Source organism: Protopterus annectens, chromosome 11.part0, assembly GCF_019279795.1.
Source record: "Protopterus annectens isolate FY-2018-M chromosome 11.part0, PAN1.0, whole genome shotgun sequence".
Taxonomy (NCBI): Eukaryota; Metazoa; Chordata; order Ceratodontiformes; family Protopteridae; genus Protopterus; species Protopterus annectens.
In genome coordinates, this window is record NC_056745.1 from 1552529929 (window position 1) to 1552554928 (window position 25000).

Here is a 25000-nt window from a genome sequence, read left to right on the forward strand (position 1 = left end):
TGGATGGACTAATGGATTTCATGTTAGCTATCAAAGAACTGAACTTTTGCTCCAAGTGCCTATATGTCATGTCATACTGCAGGTGGTGTTAGTTATTCCACAGTCCATGGTATATATAATTGCTGTCTGTGCCTGGATCTCTGATTGATGATAAATGTGACACCCAGATCAGGGAAAGACCTGGAGACCCAGCAACTATGCTAAAAACACACTTCTCTCATATGCTATGTGCACACATGAGGGACTGTAACTGATGGATACTGTTTATGGTGGTTACTCTTGTATAGCCTGGGATCATACCTCTCAACCTGGAAACATCAAAAATCTGCACAAAGGCCCATGAAAAATAGGTACAAATCTGAATACTGATTAACATATAATTTGCATACATAATTATGTAACCCCATTCACCCCACTGGAATTGTGGGATACCAAATTTCAAATGCAAACTGAAGAACAGATAACCAAAATATATGGCCCCAGACCCTGTAGTAAATGGCAACCATTTTTTAAATGCGTAGCAATGATGTTCACTGGGAAGGGAGAAGACAATGAACCTTAGGGTTTTGTTTTTGCTGACTTGCAGTATGTGGGTTTTGTGATAAATGTAGGGGATTTAATGGTAGGTAATATTCTAATCTTAGCAAAATAATATTATAGTTTGCTAGGACCTCCAAAAGTCATTCTCCATGGCCTACTGATCAGTGCTGTAGCTAGAGTTTGTGGCGCCCAGGGCTGTCTTTGAGTTTGCCGCCATTCCCCCTCACAAAATAATGGTCAAATGGGGCCCCACCCATACACAGTTCTTCTACTCTCCCATTACTTGGCTATTTAGCCCTATTTACCATAAACACTGTAATGTGCATACTGCTGTACTTCAACAATAATTATCTGTATTTTATTTAAAACCTTTATTTTACATGTTATAGCACAAACACTAATAGACAACCACTAAACAAAGCAATGCAGTCTCACAATGAAAACAGACTTAGCATTAAAACTTCTCTACTCTTGAAATTCGCATTCATTGAAACAGCATTGAAACCCACATTCAAAGGAAATACATCTGGCCAGTGGTGGAGAAGATTACCTTTGGGCTGTTTTCAAATCATAAGCCCCTTGCAAATGAAACATGCATGTGTTCTTTGATATACCTTCCTGATTGTATTATATTCCTTGCATAATACAGCACACTTGTTAGAGTGCATTTTAAATTTATTGTTTTGAACATTTTTCCAGTGAACAATGAAACAAAATGCATGAACCAAAAATGACAAAACTGCCCATTTCAGAACATTTCCATCATAAAAGTCTCAAACTTTTACAGTCCACTAGTATCAGTAAATATATACAATCAGAAATAAAAGTAATCTAAATAATTCCACATTAAACAGATATGTAACTAATAAAGAGGTTACTGCTAGCAAACAACTTTAAATTTAATTGTTTCATCTACAAATAAAGTGCCTGTTGTCCTTGAGGAATAAATTGCTTATGTTACATTAAAAAAATGATAAGCTAGTAATATTGCAATAAGGAATGGATGGCAAACTGATAACAGGTTGATAGTTACTAGGTATCTCCACCAAAGAGGACATTCTGAGGACTGCAGAATCCATCCCTCTAAAAGTACAACACATTAGAACCCACAGCCTTCTGCATCAAAAGCAAGTATTCTACCTGTTGTTCTACTAACAACACAAACAGACGTCATAAGCAACACTAAACTTCTCTCCCCCTGAAGAACTATGCAGTACAAGAAATCTGGAAAAAAATCCAAAATTTATTGTGAGGGGGACAAAGGCCCAGCACCAGGGACACATTTTAAACATTGGTTGTATAATCTTAGAAAAGTTGTTAGAATAAAATGTTTTGTGTTACCATGCATTTTCTGTAAGATAGGAAGACTGAAACTTCAATGGCTATCATTATTTAGTGAATTCAGTTCTCACTAATTTGCTAGAAAACCACAAATTCTAAGAGGAACAGACCAAAAGAGCCAAACATTCCAGTCATTAAATCACAAGTGGTGGTATGGGAAAGGAATTCAGGCTCTTGTACCTGAGGTACAGGGTTTGAGCCTGAGTAACACTAAGCACTAGGTATACTTAAACACACACACACACACACACACACACACACACACACACACACACACACACACACACACACACACACACAAAAGAAGAGAAAATCACATCACTATCTGCTTAACATACAACACAAATGAGAAAGAGGAGTAAATCATATCACTGTCTGCTTAACATACAAGTAATTCTGCAAGTTGGGTTGCTAGCGTGATCACATCCAAATAATAATGAGAAAACATCACTGTCTGATTAATTCTGCACACAAATACAAATAATAATGAAAAAGCATTCTGCAAGCTGGGCCGTTAGCACGATCACACACACAAATACAAATAATGATGCTTAATTCTACAAGTGTGGCTGTTAGTTCGATCACAAAGACAAATAATAATGCTTAATTCTGCATGGGCCATTAGCGTGATCACACACACAAATACAAATAATATTGAGAAACTTGGGCAGTTACACACAAATACAAATAATAATGACAAAGCAAGCATCACTGTCTGTTTTATTCTGCAAGCTGGGCTGTTAACGCGATCACACACACAAATACAAATAAAAATGAGAAAGCAATTAAGTTGGGCTGTTACACTGGCATTTAAGCTAACACTTCCACCCTTTTGGGAAAAACTCCCACTATACTTTACAAAAAGGAGGCTTCTCTTAAGGGGTTACTAGAGAGACCAATATCTTTGGTAGAGAAGGCTGGTAGTTTCAAATGTGGCAGGTGTCTGCAATGTAAATTCATGATTGACAAGGGACAAATTTATATTAAGAACTTTGGGAGAATTAGACCAAAGAAAAAGTATTTTTGTTACTCTAAGGGGATGGTCTACGTGGCTCTCTAACAGTCATGTGACGGATTTTACATAGGCAAGACTAAAAGGGCTATTAAGCATAGAATTTACCAACATTTTTATGACTTAACCAGCAAAAATGACAAAAATGCCCTTTTCAGATATATCAATGAGTTCCCCACCCATTCCTTTAAGTATTGTGTCATTGATCATGTAGATTTGGGACAGAGGGGTGGCCCTGTCGATGACTATTTAGAATTTATTGAAATGAAATGGCAGGTCAGATTAAATGCCAGTGTATTCCCTGGCTTGAATGACAAAAATCTCTCTTTGTCCTTTTTTAAAACTTAGATCTGCTTATTGTATGTGGTTTATAGAGACCATATTTATTATATTTGTTGTAGGGTTTTAACTGTATTCATGATCCAAGTTACAATAATGGGGGTGCAGTTAGGGTATTGTTAACCTATCATGTGGCAGGAGTATGTATTTACGCTCACAGATTTGTGGTTTTATTTATTCTAGTGTCCTATTATGGATGCCCACAGCATTGATGTCTTATACCACTCCCTACATTGCATGTTTTACTTTTGTCCAGAATGTGCTAACCATTTCTACACAGAGCCCTACAGTAATGTAGTTTTCCTGGTTAGTGAACTTTTCCATCCTTTGATCCTTTCTGTTGTGAGCTCATAACGAGATATGCAGCTTTGTGGATTACAAGTGTTGGTCACTATGTATGCATGTCAGTGCATGCTTGTGCATATGTTTATGTGTGTGTGTGTGAGTGTGTGTGTGTGTGTGTGTGTGTGTGTGTGTGTGTGTGTGTGTGTGTGTGTGTGTGTGCGTGTGTGCATGCTCATAACTGTCCTAGGTTGACCCATATGTATCTGCACTACTCCCTCCCTTTATTTGGTGCCCACATACTTATCTTCTGTCATGCTGTGACCATTCCCACCCTGTCTTATATCAGCAGCAGCAATAGGTATGTTATCACTGCTCACCTTCTTGAATCTCTCTTCTGATGGTTGGTAGGCTTGTGCACAACTTGTGCTTCTCATCTTCTACATGCAAAGCCATGCCATGACACATGCACAGGGCCTGTTGTACCCCCTGATACATTTCTTGCACTCTGTGGATATAGGCCATAGTGTGGCCCTACCAGGTGCAATGTACTTGTCATGGCTTTGTGCTATATTCCCTGCCATTCTGAAACCCCCAAATGGACATGTACTTGTCATGTTCTTGTGCTGTGCCCTCTATCAGGAAGAGCACCCCTTCACACCAGACATATACATTCATGCTCTACTGCTATTTTACGACAAACACATCTATTGGTCTGTTTCCATCCATGTTGCTGACATCTACAATGTGTCAATACAGAACAGTTACATTGGTCTGTTTCTATCCATGTTGCTGCCATCTACAATGTGTCGATACAGAACAGTTACATTGGTCTGTTTCCATCCATGTTGCTGCCATCTACAATGTGTCGATACAGAACAGTTACATTACCAGAATTATTTTCTTCCTTCTCTATTTCTATATGAAAGTTCAGTGTCTTTTCCAATTAATTCATATTCCTGACTTGCTAGATTTAGTAGTGTCTCATGCAATATGATGTCCTCACCCTTTATTATGCTAAAATGGACCTCATAGCATGATGATTTGAATCTTCACCATAACACATTGCAATATCACACCCAATCTGTGCTATAGCATGCTCTTCCCTGCCTGTCCCAGGGTTCACGAGACATGCACACCGTACTCATGCACAGTGCCTGTAAGGTACAATGTGCACAACTCTGTGATAGTGATAGTTTCCCTAATGCAGTATTGCTGCCAAATAATGCATGCTATGTGATGTTGACACATGCACCTGTGAGCAGGGGTAACTACTTTGCTCACCAAGGGAACCATTTGAGTGCTCATGGCCTTTTCAGGTTCTGGTTTTAGCAGGACTTCTGGCTAATGCAAACATTAGGCAGGACATTTCTGTATTTCCTGTACATGGGCTATCAGTAGCACCTGCTGGGTCATAGTGATTTCCCATTACATAAACTGATGCCTGGGGTCACTTTGCCAGGCTGATGAATAATGCCACTTGCATCACCCCTTCTGGTGAGCAGTCAGGCACTGCTATAGTGACCTATAGTGGCTATTTTCCTTTTGTTTCTTTACCTTCTTCTAACAGATTCACAGTAAACAGAGGTCTCCTTACTATCTTTTATTTTGGCCAAGTAGTGTGAGTTTAATAGGGTAGCCTATATGAAGAGGGCTGAAAGACTCTCATGTCAGTGGAGTGTGACCATGTAGTCCATTACTACATTGAGTGATGGCAGTTCTGTCTGTAACATATATTTCTACTAATGTGTTTTGTTTTTTCTCTTTCTGCTTTTCTCCTCATTCCTCTACAGGCCCAGCCGTGGCGAAGGCAGAGAAGCAGCAGCAAGTACCTGGGTCACCAGCGATAGCCCTGTCTATCCCTTAGCAGGGAGGACAGACATCACCTGAAGATGGTGGCCAGGAGGGGGGTCACTGTTGGCCTTCATGGTCACTTCTCAGGAGGAGGGCAGAGGTTCTCTTCTGAGAGTGGCCCAAGGTGTCTCCATGGCCAGCCAGCATCAGGTGTGGAAGTTGCTTGTGTATAATGTGTGTCAGAAGGTAGACTTCCAAATCAGTACCATGGCTCACCGCCTGGTGCAGCTAGTAGTGTCAAGCAATGGGGCAGTCTTGGACATCAGGCCACCAAAAACAGAGCTTCCCTGTGACATCAGCTACAGAAGTGACCGAAGTCTGGTGACAACTCCTCTGGGCCAGTCAGACAAGCCCCCTGTACCTTGCCATATCTCCCTTACTGGCACTCCTCTCCCTTTTGTGCCTTTCTGTATACCCTCTTTGTAGCCCATACCTTCCCATCACTAGTTGTTCTCCCTTTATACATCTGAGCCCCTCCACTATTGTCTCTATCTTGTGTTTGTGTGTGTGTGTGTGTGTGTGTGTGTGTGTGTGTGTGTGTGTGTGTGTGTGTGTGATTATCATCCCCTCTGTCTGTCTATGTCTGCATTTTTTTTTGCTGCTTTTTATTAGAGAAGATAAAACCTTTTGACATTTGTGTGCTGTCCACATGCATGAAGCACTGGCATGAATTTGGTGGCAAACTCTTTTATTGTCAAATCCATTTTTTTCCTTCTGCTTTAGACAATTACTCTAAATTCCATTTCTACTATCATTTTATACAGAGAGTTCATCCAGAGCCAACTTTTGCAATGGCGTCTATTCTATGAACACATATCATCATGTTAATCTCTTCAGAACCTTTTGGACGATCCCTCAGTGTTCCTGTTACCCTCATCCCTGAGTCGGGACACATTTACCTCCAGTTTCCCCTTATGCTCATGTTTACCCTGTCTCTGTTTTCTAGGGTGACAGGCATCTTTCCTTTATCCATTGATTTTCTATCTCCTCTCATTTATTCCTTTGTTTTTATGGTATCTGACCACTTTGCAACTTAGTAGGAGTTCTTCTGTTGTCTGAGTTCTTTTATCAAAACTATGACCCTCTCTATATTTGGTGCTTTATTTTGCTTCCATTTTCTGGTTATCACTTTTTAGAGACTAGCCAGACAGACAGTAATCCCCTGTTGTCTAGATTACTGTTTCTACTACTTAGGTAGTTTAATATAGCAATAACCCACGCCTGGGTGTGGGTAAATCCCGCATTACCCACACCCAGAAGTGGGTTATTGCTATTATATTATGACATTATTTAAGAAAAGAAATAATTACTTTTCTTAAATAATGGCATTGTATAATGCCTCTTTGCTGCCCTTCCGCAGCTGTGTGGTATCCGCGGCAGTTCTGATGTACTGCGCATGCCTACGCAGTACATCAGAGCTGTGGCCAAAAGCAATGGAGAAAGCAAGATCTCCGTTGCTTTTTACTGTTTCGCTATGTTAAATGGGTTTAACATAGCGAAACAGCTTTAAAATAAGCAACGGAGATCTCCGTTGCTTTTTTTAAACCTGTGTCGCTATGTTAAACTCTTTTAACATAGCGAGACAGTGTTTTAAAAGAGACTTATACTAATGGAAAAAGTCCGGGCGACCGGACCTTTTTCCATTAGTATAAGTCGATTTACAACGTGCACGCTGGCCAATCAGCGTGCACGTTTTGGAATATTAATGAGGGGTCATGGTATAATATTATATAGTATTCCTCTTCATGTTGTTGCCATGTGTGCTGCAATATCCTTTGAACTAATTCTTTTGAGTCAGTATGACATTCTCTTAGTTTACTACTATTCCAGAAAATATGTTTCCAGTCTCCCAGTGCATTTTGATCACTTATTGGCAATAATTCAAAGTTCTACCATTTCCCACCTTTTTCATAGACATTCCTCTAGAAACCATTTTATTATGACACTTATTTTATGCTTATGTGTGTCCTGTCCTTCACACGACCATATTCTTATTTTCTCTATTAATCAGTCATGTGGTCCAGCCTGCAATATCAATTCTTTCCAGTCTGAGGGGTAATTCTTCCTTAACATTATGTGACAGATTTTGAGCTGGGCCGATTCATGATACATGGGTTACTCCAGCATCTCTATGACCATTCTTCTCATAGTGTGGTTAAGAATTCCCATCGCACTCTGGGTTTTTGATTGCTCCAAAAATGTCTTGTGACTAATTTTATCAAACATTTTCATTTACTCTTCTCAGTGTGATATACAAATGCTTGGCATGTGTATATTATGAGTAGCACTATGAACATTTTAATCACCAAACTACCTGGTCAGGTCACTAGTATCTTTACTGTTTCCCACTTTTTTATTAGCTTTTGGAATTTGGCTTCCATTTTTTTCCATGTTTGATTTAATGGCTCTCTCATTTTTTCTGCTTTCCACACTCCTAGGTATTTGATTCTTCTATGCCCCTACAAACTAGGGAATTGTTGAATGAAGGGGCATAATTGACAACAACTGTTTTTTTTTTTTTTTTGTTCACTCACTTTATAACCAGGTAATGTATTAAAGTGTTTCAGCATCTGACACAGCCTTTTTAAATCCCTATCAGGTTCTGTTAAAAATAAAATAATATCGTCTGCAAACATTTCCAATTTATATTCCTTATTCTCCATTACCCATCCCTTTATTTCTGATTGTCGTATTTTTTGTGCCAAGCATTATAAATACAGAACAAACAATACTGGGAATAATGGGCAACTTTGTTTTGTAGCACATTCTATCCAGATTGCTATTGTTGCCTTTCCATTAATTTTCATTCTAGCTTTTGCTCCCTTACACATCTCCTTAAACAAAAAAATTAGGTCCTGCAGAAATAAGAATTTTTACAGTAATTCCCATAGGTAACCCCAGTGAATGCTGTCAAAAGCTTTCTCCGCATCTAAACCTGTCATTAAGAAAGGCTTACCTTGGAATTCATCTTCCTGATGTATGATATTAACCAGAAATATGTTGTCAAATGTTTGCCTGCCTTTGATAAACCCACATTGGTCATGGTCTACTGCCTTGGAAGCACCTTTGCAATTCTACCTGCCGTTATTGCCGTAAATGTTCTATAGTCATGGTTTAACACAGCAATTGGTTTAAATGAACCTGGTTGGTAAGATCCCTTCCTTCTTTAGGGATAACTGATACTTCTGCCATTTTCCAGGAATCTGGCATACATTTCCACTCAAAGATTACATTAAATAGGATATACCAGTTTTCCACCAGATCTTGATCCCCCAAACACCAAATTTCGACTGGCAATCCATCCTGGAGATTTTCCACTTGCTTGTGCTTTCACATGCTCTTGTATCTCTAGTCTAGTAATCAGCTGTATTAAACTATCCTTCTCTTCCCTTGTGATATATTTTATTTAAATATCTTCTAAAAAACGTTTTGACCTCTTGTCCCCATCTACTATCTGTCTCTTCCTCTTTATATAATTCTTGATAATACCTCTGAAAGCACATTCCTATTTGCTCTGGGTTTCTTATCAGACATCCAGTTTGCATGTCTCCTATCCTCAATAAACTCCTCTCTACGTTGTCTTAGCCTCTTTACTAGAGCTTTTTGAAGTTTGGAGGAACATGCAATATATCTTTGTCGAAGCGCTGTTTTTTTTTTTTTTTTTGTTATTTCTGCCTCTCAATTTTCCCTCTATTTCTCCCTCTAGATCTGTTAACTCTTTGTTCTTGGCCTCTGTTCTTATCTTCCCCTTTGTTTGCAGGCCCACTATTCTTAAATATGTTTCTTTCTCTCCAGCTTTCTTTTTTCCCATTCTGCCTTTTTGTGTCCTTCCAGATCAGACTTTAACTCATGTTTCATTCCCTCCCATCTCTCCACTTGCCTCTTGTCCTGCTGTAGTGACTCTCTCAGGAATGAGTTTTTTATTCCCACAATGTGCTCTCGTTTTGGTTCCTGCAGCCACCAGCTGCTATTGGTCCTCCAATGTCTGTCTGGAAATCAGTATACTACTAGGTTTTACCAAGAAACATTCGATGATTGCATGATTGGAAAGCAACTTTGGATGAATATGAGCTTGTTGTACTATGCATTCATGCACACTAGTTCTATAAAAGCAGTCTAATCTAGACCAGCATCTTTGACTATCAGGATATGTAAACTGTCTCATCTCTCGTTTGCTTCTTCCCGTATCTGTTAAGCCAAAATTTTTACATAGCTGCATTAAATATTTGCTTTCAGCAATATTTTTTTGCCTTCCTGGTCCCTCACTAACATCCCCCAGGTATATTCCAGTTACCCCATAAAATCAATATTCCCTGGTGAAAATCTATTATCTCAAACAAGTTCGACCTTAACTCCATGTTGTTAGTTTTCGGAGGGAGGTAGTGCTACCCCAGTTCCCTCTCAATATTACAGACCTTTATATTTTATCAATCTTACTATCCTCTATGTCCAAATAAGGTCCAAATTAAATTAAATTAAATTACAGCAATTACCCCCTGCTTCCTGCCTGCTATGACTTCTGCAAAGAAGCCCTGACAATATGATTTTAATATTAAATTTGCAATTTCTGATTTACTTACCTTTATTTCCTGTATCATTATAATTTTGGAGTCATTTATGTGAATGTAGTGCAATATCTTTCTTGTTTTTATGTTGCCCACTAATCCAATTATGTTCCATGATAACAGTTTTGCCATGATCGATGTTGTGTGTCTTATCTAAATTATTACCTTACGCCCTCGCACTCAGTGTTCCTTCTCTCTTTCCATCAGTGTCTTAAGTTTAAATCATTAGTTCATGTGTTGTATTTATACAGGCAGCTCTAACAGATGTGTACAAACAGTAACCATTTACACAAAGTTTTAGTGTGAAAACAACTATGTACAAGTCTAACCCACTCCTCCCACATACACTCAATTCGTGTATTAGCATCTATGCAACGCTTTCATCTTTCTTTACTTTCCTTCTTTCACTTTACCTCTTCAGCAACCTGGTTACTTTCCTGTTTCTTTAATTTCTATTTTTTTGTAATGTTCTTTGTCACTTTACTTGCCAACTGCTTCATACTTTGAACACTATCTTCTGTTTCTTTCTTTGATTCTCCGAAGTTCAAATTTCTGTTTCCCGACTCATGGGGTTGAAGAAACAACTCCACATCCCCAGTTACCACATCATTTTACACAAGCCCTTTTCCCTACTACATGTTTGCTTAATAGTTTATACTTTCTTTCTGCCTGCCCCTGTGGTCATTGAGTTCTATTTAGCGATATTTCCTACTGTGTCAAACCAGTCCACTGTGCCATGTGCTCCCTCTTATATTTCAAGTAGTGCTTTCTTTCTGACCCCACTGGTAGGTTTAAAATTCTTATGTTCTCCCATCTTTGTCTGCCTTCAAGTTGTTGAAGTTTCAGCCCATGTTCTTCTGTTACCCATATCAGTTTTTCCACTTTTACCCATTGCTCTGATTCCTTTATTTACAGTGTCTCAATCTCATCTGCATGTTGATTTAGGACTTCCTCGACTTTGCCTATTCTTTTATCTGTTCTCTTCATGTATTCCATGATGGTATCCCCATCTGCACCATCTCACCATCTCAGCATAGAGCTTGTCAATCTTATCTGTTAAAGCACACTCATCCAGCTTTGTTTGGGTTGTCAAGTTGTATTGGCCATTTTTGGACTGCCCTCTGCATTCAGATGTTTCGTCACTGTCTCCTGTTTCACTGTATTTTTATACATTGTTTTTCTCCTTCTTTTTGACATATGTTTTCCAGTTTCCTGTAGACCTACTCCTTATGGCATTAATAATGGTGGAAGCAATATTGACTTTCCAGTTCTTTTATTTTATGTCTTGACTTGCTGAAAATGTGTATCACATGGAAATCCATAAAGGCCCCATACTGGAACTTCATCTGTGTCTGCATTTTGTGTTTGCTTGTCCACCTCTGCTACTTTCTCTACTCTTTCTAGACATACCACATAAGCAAATTTTCTTTAACCAGCAACTCCTCTGGCTTCAGAATAATTTATTTATTTAGATTTGTTTACTGGGGTAGTGCACTGATCAATATTGACCAATTTCAGCTCAGGTGAAATACAAAACACTTCATAAACCAAAAAATGCAGAAATGTGAAAAATAACCGAATAATTCAGTCTAATTACATAGAAAAAACCTGCATATACACACACACACACACACACACACACACACACACATATATATATATATATATATATATATATATATATATATATATATATATATTCCAGTGAACAAGCACATTGCAATGTACAATCATGCAGATTGTAAAATTAGTTTCTAAATGGAGCAGAGTGTCATGTATGACATACCATTAGTTTCTAAAGTGCCTACTCATAAAGTATGTTTGCCTGTGTCTTTTGGCTTTTCCCAGTTAGGGGTCACCACAGTGGAACTCCGGTCCGCTAATGATTGGCAGTAGAGTTTTACGTGCTGGCTTGCCGGGCCTAACGCATAAACTTCAACCAAGGAACGCCCATTCACGCATGTCGCCAAACAGAAGACGCTCTAACTGAGAATCGAACGGGCAACGTCTAACTGTGAGGTGACAATGCTACCGCAGCACCACAATGTTACCATGGCAAAAAGAAGGTTTTTTCTACCTTTGTTATTCTCTTAGACCTATTTAAGGCTTTTGATACAGAATCCCAAAGAATGCTAAACAAATGTTAACAAACTTCTTTTGCCAGGGCAAAGAACTACACCCAGTCCTTTCTCATGTGAAACTGATGTTAAAATTGTCTCAATTTCAGCAAGTATTTCATAGATATGGCTAACTCTTTTAGGCAAAAGAGAAACTTCATACTAAGCAACAATGTTTCACAAGGCTTGCTTGGTACACTGAACCTTCAGCAAGAAAGGTGTCATTCAATCAAAAAGGTTACTGAAAAGTTAAAACTACTTCACTAGTTCCTGACCTCCTTCCATATGAATATCTACAAACTGCAGCCAATACAATACCTTACTCTACTGCAATACCAATCAGTCAAGCCATAAGTGAATGTTCTGTTCCAGTCCTATGAAAGCAACATTATATAATACCACTTCATAAAGAACGAATGATCAATTCCTTTAGTAATTTTAGACCCATTGCCATACTATTACCCATCTCTAAAATACTTGAAAATCTATACAAAAGCAGCTGTTACATCACCTTATAAATAACAATTTATCACCTACACCACATGGTTTTCAACCTGGATTGAGTACTGAAACTGCTCTTTTATATTTCTTAAATGTCATTAATTATAGTTTCATGGTTTCTTACTAGTCTATTGACCTTGAAGGCTCTTTAGAAGCCTAATCATGCATTCCCTTGATATTTTTTTTCAACCCTTGAAATTTAAATATGACTAATTTGTAGTACACTGAATTGCATGTTACCCCTTTCCATTAGGGATGAAAGTTCTACTCATAGCAAAAACAAGTCCTTTCCATCACTGCTATTCTCTGTGACCTATTTAAGGCCTTTAATACAGTCTCTCACACTCTCATTTTACACAAGTTGGCTAATATGGATCTGACACACAATACATTAGAGTGATTCAAACATTATTTAATTAAACTCAAGCAGTAAAATGGTCCCAAGCAGTTTCTACTTTTCTAACCAATAATGTAAGTGTTGCACAAGACTTAACACTTGGACCAGTTCTGTTCAGTATCATTGTAAAGGACAAGCCTGCGAAGATTTCCCATGTCACATTAGTACAGTATGCAGATGACTCCACTGTTATCTGTACTGATAACTCCCACAGTCAGTTGCAGCATTTTACATAGCTTAACCTTCAAAGCCTAGAACTTTGTTAAATGGCAATAAAAATAGACTACTTGGGTTTTGCTCTAAAGAAATCAATTACTTCACAAAATAACACACCAATTAAGCAAGTCTGTGATGTCAAACTTTTATTCACAGGTTAGACATTATCCTTCAAGAAACATATTGACTAGATACCTCAAAAACACACAAAAAAAGTTAGGTTTGTTATACAAATCAAAACCCTACCTTACAAAAACAGCACAATCAAATACAGCCCAAACTGTGGTACTGCCTACATAAATTTATGTATCCCTTATCCTTCCCAATATTCCAAAACCTCACCTATATAAACTTAAAAAAATCCAATAAAATTGCAAAACGTGCCACTAATGCATACCCCCAGCTCATCATTGTAAAGCGCTTCATAAGATTAACCAAAAACCAAGAAGAACCAAACTAATAAAATGATGAAAGCTCACCAGTCTGCAGAAACAGGACAATGCACTTGAGCTGTTCCATGTTCAAATCACCATTAGGCAAAATCCTATCACTTCCTTGCCAGGTATAGGTCCCCCTCTATGACCCAGGAAACCCATACCATGTATCTAAATGTATTAGAAACACTAATCATCCATCCCAATACCAAATTCATGGCTGACTTTAATTACCCTGCTATTAACTGGGAAGACTATAATACACCTAAAGTACAGGCACAGAGATTCCTGGATTTTGTAAACACAAACTTCCTGAACCAGATAGTCAATACACCAACCAGGGGTGTAGCCATACTGGATGTGGTCCTCACTAATATGGGAGAGTGCTGCACCCCCCTACTGTAATGTCTTCCCTGGAAAGGTCAGACCACAAAATGGTCTCCTTTGAAGTAAAAATAAAACCTGGACCCCCAACTAAACCTAGAATATTCAGGAACTACTCTAAGGCTAATCTCCTGCTATTAAGTGATAACCTGGCAAAATGTCAAACCCCCATAAACCCTAAGAACACTGCTGCCTATGCAGAACTTTTCACAGAAACCCTGCACAAGCATGTTAATAGCTGCATAGAGGCAGCTGCACCTTCCAGGAAGAAGTAATTCCAGTACTGTTTGCTTTGTGGATATTCAGGAGGTCCATCAGAGTGGGGTCTGACAATGCCCTGTATGCCAGCCATAGATCTCCCCTTAAAAGCCTGTAGGAGACAGAATACAGGGATAGGACCTTGAGGCAGTCTGCATAGGACATATTACTTATGCCCTGCATTCTTTCAGTGAGGAACCTCTGTGGACGTTCTTTACTTCATTACCTTTCATTTATATTTTAGTCATTACTAGTGCATGATCTGAAATAATTATTGGATGTGAGTCAAAGTTCTCAAACACACACGATCCTGTGAAATATAATTTCTGTCTAGTTTAGACAAGTTATTGTACCTTTGGGAATAATACGTAAATTATTTCCAAGTTCCTACTAATGAATTCATGTCTTTCATACCAAATATTTTCATAAATTTCTTCAGGAATCTGCCCTCCTTTGTTATAGTTTCCCTTCTAGGTCCCCAGATAGCTAATCATTGTTGCAAATCAAATTCCATTTCCTACTGAAAATCTAGTGCCAATCATTAGCGGACCGGAGTTCCGCTCTGGCGACCCCTAACTGGGAAAAGCCGAAAGTCACAAACAAACAAACTGAAAGCTGATTATTTCTCCCAATTTTTTTAAAGCTCCATAAAAGCAATTTTAAGTGGAATATAAATACATGCCAGCATAATCCTCATCCCTTGCCAGTAGCCCTTTACTATCACAAATCTGCCACTGTTATCTTTTCCTCCTCTTCTGTCACTACTAAAAATCTTTAGTAATTAATATACTCTTCTTTCCTTTGTCCTTGATATTCTGCAGAATATCCATTCTGAAATCCTTTCTTTATCAAATTCACATGATCACTTCTTTCCAAATGTGTCTCATGCAGCATTGCTATTTGCACTCTGCATTTCTTAATATAATTATATTTTGTTTCCTTTTCATCTATATCTGTGAGACCATTGGACGATGCAGTGGTGCATCTGTTGCATTGTCACCTCAAAGCAAGAGGTTCTCCTGTTTGATTCCTGGGTGGGGTGCCTTCTGTGTGGAGTCTGCATGTCCCCAATGTATTCATGTGCGTTTCCTCCAGGTGCTCTGGTTTCCTCCCACATTAGAAAGACATGCATCTGGAGTGTTTCTCCCTGGACCTCTGCAGTAAATTGGCTTTGTTCCAAGTCAGACTTTCCCAGTAAACAAATGTTAAATAAATAAATAAATAAATACATAAAATAAATTCACATTCCAAGGTAATATGGAAAGTGTCACAACTGTGATAAGAAGTCATTATTCTCACATCTTATATAGATAACAGCTTTTTAAATGTCTATTTACAGCTTTTATTGTACATGCACCTGTTAAAGGAGTACAACATGTTTCCCTAATGTATTCCTCAACTTCACAGCCCTTTCCCTCCCTATTTACATTGTCCTCTGTAAAGCAACAACAATAAAGCATTTACAATTTTTATAATTCCCCTTACTTCTGTAACAGAAGCCTACCTTCTCATACTGTGATGATTTCACTTACAAAATGATTCTCTCACGTTTGAATAAAGCTTGCTGAAGTCGCCCAATTACTGACATCATCAAGGCCAGGTAGTGCAGGTACTTTTTTTTTTTTTAATCAGTTCCCTCCCCCAAAGTGACATCACCACAGCCGTCATCTGATTCTAACTAAAATAATAAGACCCACCCATTCTGTAATGTCATGGCTCCCTTGTCCTTCCCGCAGCCTGAGTGCTGTTCATTTTATTCAGTAGTAGTGTAGTTACACTGATGTTTGGAAACACAGAAATTTGGTATGCATACTTGTACATTCTGCACGGCAAATGATGCTTAGGTGGCGTATCGCTTGCATACTTCTCTGTTGTATTTGCACCAGATACTGCTAGTGTGCAGTGTGGGAATAGAAAGATTAAAACATTACCCTGGTATCAGAGGTGGCAGTGCAACATATTCATAGTGGCTTAACATGAGAGTAGCTCTAAGCAAGCACCATGTGAAACCTGAACAAGCACCTAGAATTATTCAGTGCAGCTTCCACACCTTAAGTCTGAAAATGAATTCACATACTCACATAAACAGGAGTAGCTGCATATTGATGGCTAAAGGTGTATGGGCATGTCGGGTGGTTACTACACTGCAAAACTGGTATGTAATGGTGGAGATATTTGGAAGGCATGAGCAAACACACCAGTATATTAAAACCATAGCACCAATTGAACTGGAGGCTGGCAAATAGATTTAGTAAGGGATTTTGTCCATGCACAAATATTCAAGTGATTCTTTGCAGTGGCATCCATTATCTGATTCAAGGTAAGTTAACCTTGATGTCCTTTATTTAAAAATAAAATCAATAAAAAATGTACTTTGTTATAAGTGACTTCTGGACACAAAAATAGGAAGGGGAAAATATAGCAATGTGGTTTGTATGTACAAAGACAAATCCAGGGACACTGCAAAAAGTTTTTTTGCAAACCAACCAGTGGAGTAAAAACATATGAAGGCAAACACTGCATACCAACACACTTTGCACATGTAAATCTCAATTTTTAACAAGGTGGAAGCATGAAGTGATACCTTAACACTTAAATTAATAAAGATCTAAACTGGTTAATAGTATAAATGTTTTATTCTTTAGCTCCTTGGTGCAAGACCTTACTGGATGTGATTGCAGTCAAGTAAGGCCATGGCTATAGTGCAGCAAAAAAATGTCCTCTCTAACAAAGGAAATGCTAGAGCAGCAAAGATTAAATTACATGAGTCAAGCACCCTGCTGAGATCTGCCAATCAATGGAATTACCAGGTGAAATTACCCTCAGGGCTTTGACAGCTAGGAATGCTAAGTGTTATGGGGGAGGGGAGAAGTAAATGGACTGGAATTCATTGTCTCACAAATTAGTGCCATTTAAACTAAATTAGAAAAAAAGGCAGCAGTAAACAGCACTTTGAGTGTGTTCTGTGGCATTTGCACTGTTTCTGTTTTAAGTAGTCATCCAGCAGCAGGGAATGTTACTTACACTGTTCTATTTTACTCAGTACTTTTGTATGCACGCAACATCTATGAAATGACAGGAACTTTAGGCAAATGGAGGCCTGCATGATGTAACATTTTTGAGCCAAGCTATGATTTCTGGGATACTGGATGGCAACTTGATTTATCCAAACCACATCAATATGCCAGCCTCCAGGTGGTCAGAGTCTGGAATTACATATAAAAATATTAAAAATCCTGTAAATAATCCCAGAGTGTTGTTAAAGTGTAGGAAACATCATGCCATGATGTTTTAAACATATTTTTTGAGTCTGTGGGTGCGGTACTCCTTTAATGCTTGCCAGGTTAATCCTTTATATAGTTTTTTTTCTGATCATCACCATTGGAATAAATGTCACATTTTACAAAACTTTTTATTTTAATAAAAACCCTCAAACAAAAAACAAACACACCCAGGGCACCACATAACATGTTAGCGTAATACAAACACATATTAAGTAGGCATATCTAGAAAAATGAAATTTACACCCCATAATAGGAACATTTGTGCCAAAGAGACAGCTGTTAACACAGGCCCTAATTATCCCAAAATTTAAGAAGTCTGTGCAAGGATGCATGTTATAGTCTGTGCTTGTATTTACACTAATTGGTGTCTGTTCTTTTTTTATCTTTATTGCCCTCTTCCACGTAAAAACAACTTGCATACTTTTACAAATCATTAACATTTACCCTGGAAAATAACCAGTGTCCCTGTCTTTTATTGGCCTATTATCAGTTTGTCTCCGTGGAAACGTAATAGAAAAAAGAAAAGTATTCCTCTCTCTCAGCCTGAAGGTCAAGCTGAACCATATATTACTAAAGGAAAACTTTCCATTATATTATGTGTTCTCATACTTACTCGTTTTGACTTAAAATGTGGTATTAGATTAAACCAAGGATCTTATTCCAGACATTTACCTATATAAAAGTAAAAGAAAATGTATCAGCTGTACATATATTATGATCTATGTACTTTTATACCCCATCCCCCACTTCAACAAGTTTACAGCCTATTAACTTAAATGTGCTTTTGCTTAGTTTGCTTCTCTTTTTGCACTGTAATGCCTATATTAACACAAAAAAGAAGAAAGAAAGAGAAGAGGAAGAAGGGGAAAAAAGCAACTTGTACTTCAGTAGCTTTATCACATATGAGAACAACAAAAATACGTTACTATAAAATATGTAATTTATATTGTGAAAAGTTTCATAGAAATACTGTTAAGAATAGAAATTATTTTACTTACTTACCTTTTTTGTCTTCTTCTCCTTGCTACAACTTCCTTCCAAACATTAATGACACAAAGTGAGGCAAATGCTTTTCAGTTCCCTATATTATCACAATTAACAAATGTCTTCTCTTTCCACTTATTCTTATACAGCTGTATTCACAGAGGTGATTGATGCTTCACAGTCTCACTTTTATTCACTAATTTATGTGATCCTGGTCTTCTTGTTTATCTCCATCTCCCATCACCAGATTCTGGTTCAATTCCAAGGTACTCCTAATTCTTCTGGTCAACTCATGTGCTTTTCTCTGCTTCTCAAGTGTTTCTTTTAGAACAGTGGAAAAGGTTTCAATGGTAAAGTCTCTGTGTGCTTTCTTATCAGAAGAATGAGAAACAGACCCCCCCCTTATGCTTGATGGTTCACTTTTTGTTGGACAAATATTTGCATTTCCTCCTTAGCCTGTTCTGCATGAAAAATGACTTGATCCTCCAGGAAAAATATTCTGAAGACAGCTGGGTAAAGCAGGGTGAATCTCACACCTGCCTCTTGACATTCCCTGAATACTGGAATGCATGTGTCTCTCTTCTTCATAGTATATAGTGAATAATAATTTTTACAAAAACACTCTGCTGTCTCCAACTTTTAATGCCTTGCAGTTTTGCCACAGTTTTGTCAGGATCAACTCTTTTTGCTGGCAGGTCTTGATTATTTTCTCAAGGCCAGATTTGGAGCATACACATGGTCACATGGTCACATGGTGTACCCTATCAATTAGCTATTCCTGCTGTGGTATACCAGTTCAGTTCCTTATTTGTGCTTTCATAAAATTAATACAACCTGTTTCTTCTAGTTTCTTTCACACTGGGAGAGCTGAAGTTAAGCTGTTGATCAGTGTGCAGCCATCTTCTAAGAATTGTTGCATTATTTCTGATACAATAAGGAGGCAACTGAATATACTGTAGCCACTGGATTTATCTGTCTAGTGTGATTCTTTCCAGAAAGTCTCAGTACAATTCCCAAGTCATGGTCTTTCTTTATAGGTTCATAGGTGCTCACTAGGCTAATGAACCCAGAGGGCCGTTTTTAAGTCTAGCCATGCTTCCCAAATGTATCTGACAAGTTTTGATACCCTAGGATTATTTTAGGGGTATATTTAGACTTGTGTGGTCAAACATTTATAGTCTGCCTTTGTGTAATAAAAACATAGGTGCCAGCCCATGGAGTAAATTTCTAATTCTCCATCACTGGTCCAAGTTATGCTTGAGTTGGATTTGGAAAGAACTCTGCTTCACATGGATGGGAAACCTGTTCCAGAGAAGGGGGAATATCTGAGACACATATCTGCCCATCTAACATGTCCTAGTTACATTGAAGATGAAGCCTAGATCAGGTGCTTCTGATGTTTTTTGTTTGAAGGATGTGCAACAGGTCTTTCAGAGTGGAATCAGAGGATGCTTTGTAGGCCAGATAAAGATTGCCTGTCAGCAGTCCGTAGCAGATGAGTACAGGGAAAGGGCTTTGAGTTGGTCTGAGTAGGACATGTTGTTTACATCCTGTATTCTTTTTGTGAGGAACCACTGTGGATGCTCCAGTTGTTGCATAAGCCTGGTTACATATATACCAAAGGGGGAATTGTACTCAGTGATTAGGGTTGAGGGTTGAGTACAGCAGAACAATAACATCTTTGGACCTAGATGCCATACCCTTGCTTGCAAGTTGAGTAACATAGAATTATTTCCTTACTACTGCAAGCACATGCTGGTGAAAGACCAGGTTACTGTCTACATGCATTCCCAAATCTCTGACCACTGAATCTGTTCTTAGGGGTGTATTATCAATGTGCTAGTTTCCAGGGGTAGCCATTTCCCCAAAATATACTCTTATACATTTATTGGCCTTGAGTTTTAGACTTTGGCTCTGGCACCAGTTCTTGGTCTGTGTCAGACCTTCTTGGAAGATACTTGTGTCTTGTGGGAGTCTGTGATTGCACCTAGTTTGAAATCATCTGCTAAGCTGACAAATCAGAGCCCCTTGATGTTGGTCATGACTTCAGAGAAGTAGATGCCAAAAAGGGGAGTCCCCAACACTGAACTTTGAGGAACTCCACTAGTGACTAGATTTTTGTAGAGGTAGACTCCCCTGTCCTTACTTCTTGGGTCCTATCTTTGAGCCAGCTGGCTATCCAGTGGTTGACATAGGTGTTTATACTTAATTTTGTAGGTTTGTTTACAATGCCAGAGTGGTTTATTATGTTGAATGCTTTGGCCAGTTCAAGTTAGGCATTATGCACTGTTTCACCCTTGTAGTTTGCTTTAATGACCTTCTTGAAGAAGTCCACCAAGTTGAGTAGGTATTACCTGCCCCAGACAAAACCAAACTGGGTGAGATACAATGTTCTTTCCATGGTTTTACATATGAAACTAGCCAGACATGTAATTGTAGTTGTTTATGTCCATTGATGGCCAGCCCTTACACAGAGGGATGACAGTTGCAGTCTTCCATTTGCTTGATATAAAGCCTGTCTGGGGACTATGATTAAACAGTCAATCTACTGGTCCTGTTAGGTCATATTTCATGCTATTAAGGAGGCATCCTGGGATATTACCAGGGCCCATCGATGCAGTGTTCTTGATCTTGTTGAGCTCAATGAGGACGTGATTCCCAGTGATAGTCAGGGGAGTTATGGTCGAGGGTATTTCCTGAGGGGTGTCTATGGGGGGATAAAATTGGAGCTATATTTGTTGGCCAGTACATTTGCTATATCTTCCAGCATAATATAAGTGGCTCCATTTACAATTAGTTCAACAAATTGTTGTGTATTGCCTTGAAATTTGTGGATATAGCTGTAGAATGCCTTGTTTTTGTCCTTGGACTGGGAGGCTTTTTTTCCCTCAAATTTGGCTTTGGTGGACTTAATTAGGCCAGAGTTGCTTGTTTAGATTGGTGGGCAAGTTTTTTAACCTTGCTGGACATTGCACTTCTAAGTTTTACAGTTATTTTCTTCCTTTTGTTATACAACTTATTGATGTTGGAATTCCAAAAGGCTGCCTTGTTTTTTCAGTTTGTCATGCACTTAGTCCAAGTAGGAGCGTCTGTCTCTGTGCAGCTACTAAAGTGACTGTACAGGGTTTTCGTGGACAATTCTGTATAAGCAGTGGTGTTCTAAGGGTTTGGGAGGCTTGAAATTTTGCTAGAGTGTCACTTAATTTCTAAATGTTGCAATTTAGCTGGGGTTCCTGATTTTATTTTTATTTCAAAGGATTCAGTTTTATGGCCAATCCTGACTAGTGAGAACAATACACTGGGGGAGGGGGCCCAATGTTCTCCCAAGACTCCCATGTTTATGAAGACCAGGTCAAGGATGTAAACATCCCTACTTGGTGGGCAGACCAGCTGGTTCAGTTTTTTTTTTGTTTTTTTTTGTTTTTTATTTACAAAGTTCAGGTATCTCTGGACCTGCATGTTTGGGGTTGTGTATGATTCTCAGTTTATGCTGGGTTCATTAAAGTCCCCCATGAATGTGGTGTTGAGTTTAATGGGGAGTGTCTCCAGTACATTTTTGGGGTTTCCTGGGAAACAGAAGGGGACCTATAGCTTGTATGGCTACAGTATGGGACTTTGTCTATGGTAACTTGGACCTGGAGAAGCTCAAACACATCATACTGTTTGACCAGCCTAGAGGTGTGTGTGTTGTGTTCGATGTTAATTGAGACACCACCATTTTTTGTCCCCGTCTGTGCAATAGCTGGTGTAAATCTGTGGATAATATTATAGTTCTGCACTGCAGGGGTGCTCTTCGTGGCTGTAAACCATGTCTCAGTAACTGCACAGATAGCACATTCTATAGGGTGAAGGGAGCTTGTAGGGAGTGGAGTTTCTTGGTTAGACTCCTGGTACTGAACAGTAACACCTTTAGAGTTTCTTAAGTCGGGTTTGCTATGTCAGAAGGTCTATCAGGTTGTCAATGCCTAAAAAAGTACATATTCAAGCACAATATGGATCTATGGATGGGAAACAGAAAATTTACCCCAGGAGTGCTCCCTGTGTTACTAATGGACATAGACAGCTCCTAAATTCTTTGTTCCATGCATGGATCATCTCAAATTATCTATGATATGATCCCAGTTATTCTCATTAGGGCTAATATATAGTTGTCAACCATGGGAATGGTAAGACAAATCTCTAACCAAATGGGATAGGTTAATTTGAGCACAAAAAGGGAAATTGAATAGGCTTAGAATGTTCCGCAAGGGCAGCTTGCCTAGCACTTACCTATGAACCTGTAAAAAGACACTATGGGTGTTTATAAGGTTTTAGCCAATATTCAAAAGCCAAATGGAACAGGTGCAGACCAGCCCTGGCAAGACGACATGGTCTGTCAACCATATTCTCCCAGGCCGACAAATATTGTTCCTAATTTGGATGACACCAAAAACTAAACTAGACTAACTACTAACGTCAATTATCTTCTGTTCCTGTTGTGGCATCATCCTTTGAGAAGGTAGAATGCTGCTCTGTGATAGGCTGATAACGGCCTGGGAATCATAGCCTGAGAGCTCCATCATTTCTCTCTATTTAGTCTATGGAGGTACATCTCAGGTGATTTACACATACATGGACTATGACTGGGTCATACTGGTACTTGTGGTTCAACAGCCTGAGTGCATGTGTGATCTGATCAATCCTGACCCCTGACAGGCAACTGACAATGACTATCTCCTTACTCAACCTAGTGAGTAGCCTATGTCTATGTCACAATGGAGTCTCCTATGACCAGAATATCACATTGTGTGATAGTGTGAGATGTGGCTGTGTGTGTCATGGTGGGTGTTGTTTTGGCAGAGTGCATTTGAGGTTGCTGAGGATACTTATTGAAAGTATGATGTCTGTGAGGCCTTTGTGGTTTAGGGACATTTAAGAGCATCAGCATATGTTGGTCTATGTGCCTGGTTCATACTTTGTGTGGTGAGAGTAGTGTATGAGTTTCTAACAACCTGTTTGGTATTATAAATGGTTGTATATGAGAGCCTTGCCTCCCATAACACTGTGTAACTATATCTCTCATACACCGTATCAGTTTGTTTAAGAATTGGGTGGTTATCAGCAAACATGAGACAATTACTACATTGCCTCAAGATGACCATATCCACCAAACTGGCTGCAGTGATAGTAGGAAAGTGCATATCCATGGTTACGTTTCCTTAGTACATGCTCTACAAGGAGATGGTACAAGAGGGGGTTACAGTTGGCTAGCTTGGGTAAGAATTAAGACCAAGACTAAATTCATGGGACAGTGATCCTTAATGTGCAAACTGGTTGTTCACTGTCCGGATAAGTGCTGATAAAATTTCAGAGGTAATTTTATAGGAAAATGTCAGTTCTAAGTGTCTACCTCAATACAGGGCACTACTAACCCCCTATGTGTGACACCAAGTCTTGCACAAACACAACACTTTTTTATAGGCTGAGAAAATGAGTAAACAAGCTAAATAGCCCTCTGGCCAATCACAATAAGTATACTCTAAGGTTTTTATATTTTTCAGCACAGAATGAGATTAAATTATTCTCCTCTGCCACTAGAATACAGACCTAACCTTTCCACTGAAAGAGCCCGGAAGTGCAGTAAGTAATCGACTTAAACAGTAATCCAAGCTGAAACAGCAGAGAATAATCATCTTACACAGTAAGTCCAGTACACTTGCTATTGTTTTTCTCTTAAATAGATGTAATAATAGAAAGCCAAGCTGCACAAAGGCCCCAAAGAGGTTCTCAACAAAGCTGCAACCAAACCACTCAGCGAAGTCCCATACACTCTGCCCTATCAGATACCAGCAGGAATCAATTCCTCTCTCCATCTTTTCTGAACAGGAGCAAAACAGTAGCATTAATCCCAAGATGGCTCCTAAAAAAGCAATATTCAGGCCTTCCAAGGACTGGTAATTTCTAGGAATGCTAGAAAATAGTGTTCCTGTGTTCCTTCTCTCACAAGGAGCAAATGGAAGAAGAAATCCTAAGCTTGATTTCTAAGAAGCAGTTCTTAGGCTCACCAGTCATTGGTAGCCTAGTCCCAAAAGTTACAGATTTTAAAGGTAAAGTGGGGAAAAGGATTAATACTTTGAAATTTGCAGTGTACTAATTGAGAAGGATGGTATAAAACAGAAGATAAGTCAACCTTTAAGAGAATAAGGGGAGGGTCTTCCCAGTTGATCCTGTCCGTGTCCAATAGCATGATCAAATGATTAGACTGAGAGGAGTGTCCAAAGTCAAAGTTATAGTAAGAGTGGGCAGCTGAAAAAAAAAACACCAAGCTTAAAAGCCCAACATGTATTTAGCTGGTGGGTGTGAAGAATCAAATGCAGTCAGACACCAGCAGTAGCCAAACAGCACTTTAGCTAAATAATAGTGCAGCTAAATATGAAATCACATTTTTCAGCTCCTCCCACTAATTAGCTAGACTGGTTTAATTTTCAATTAGTGACTAGAAAGAGAGTTTTA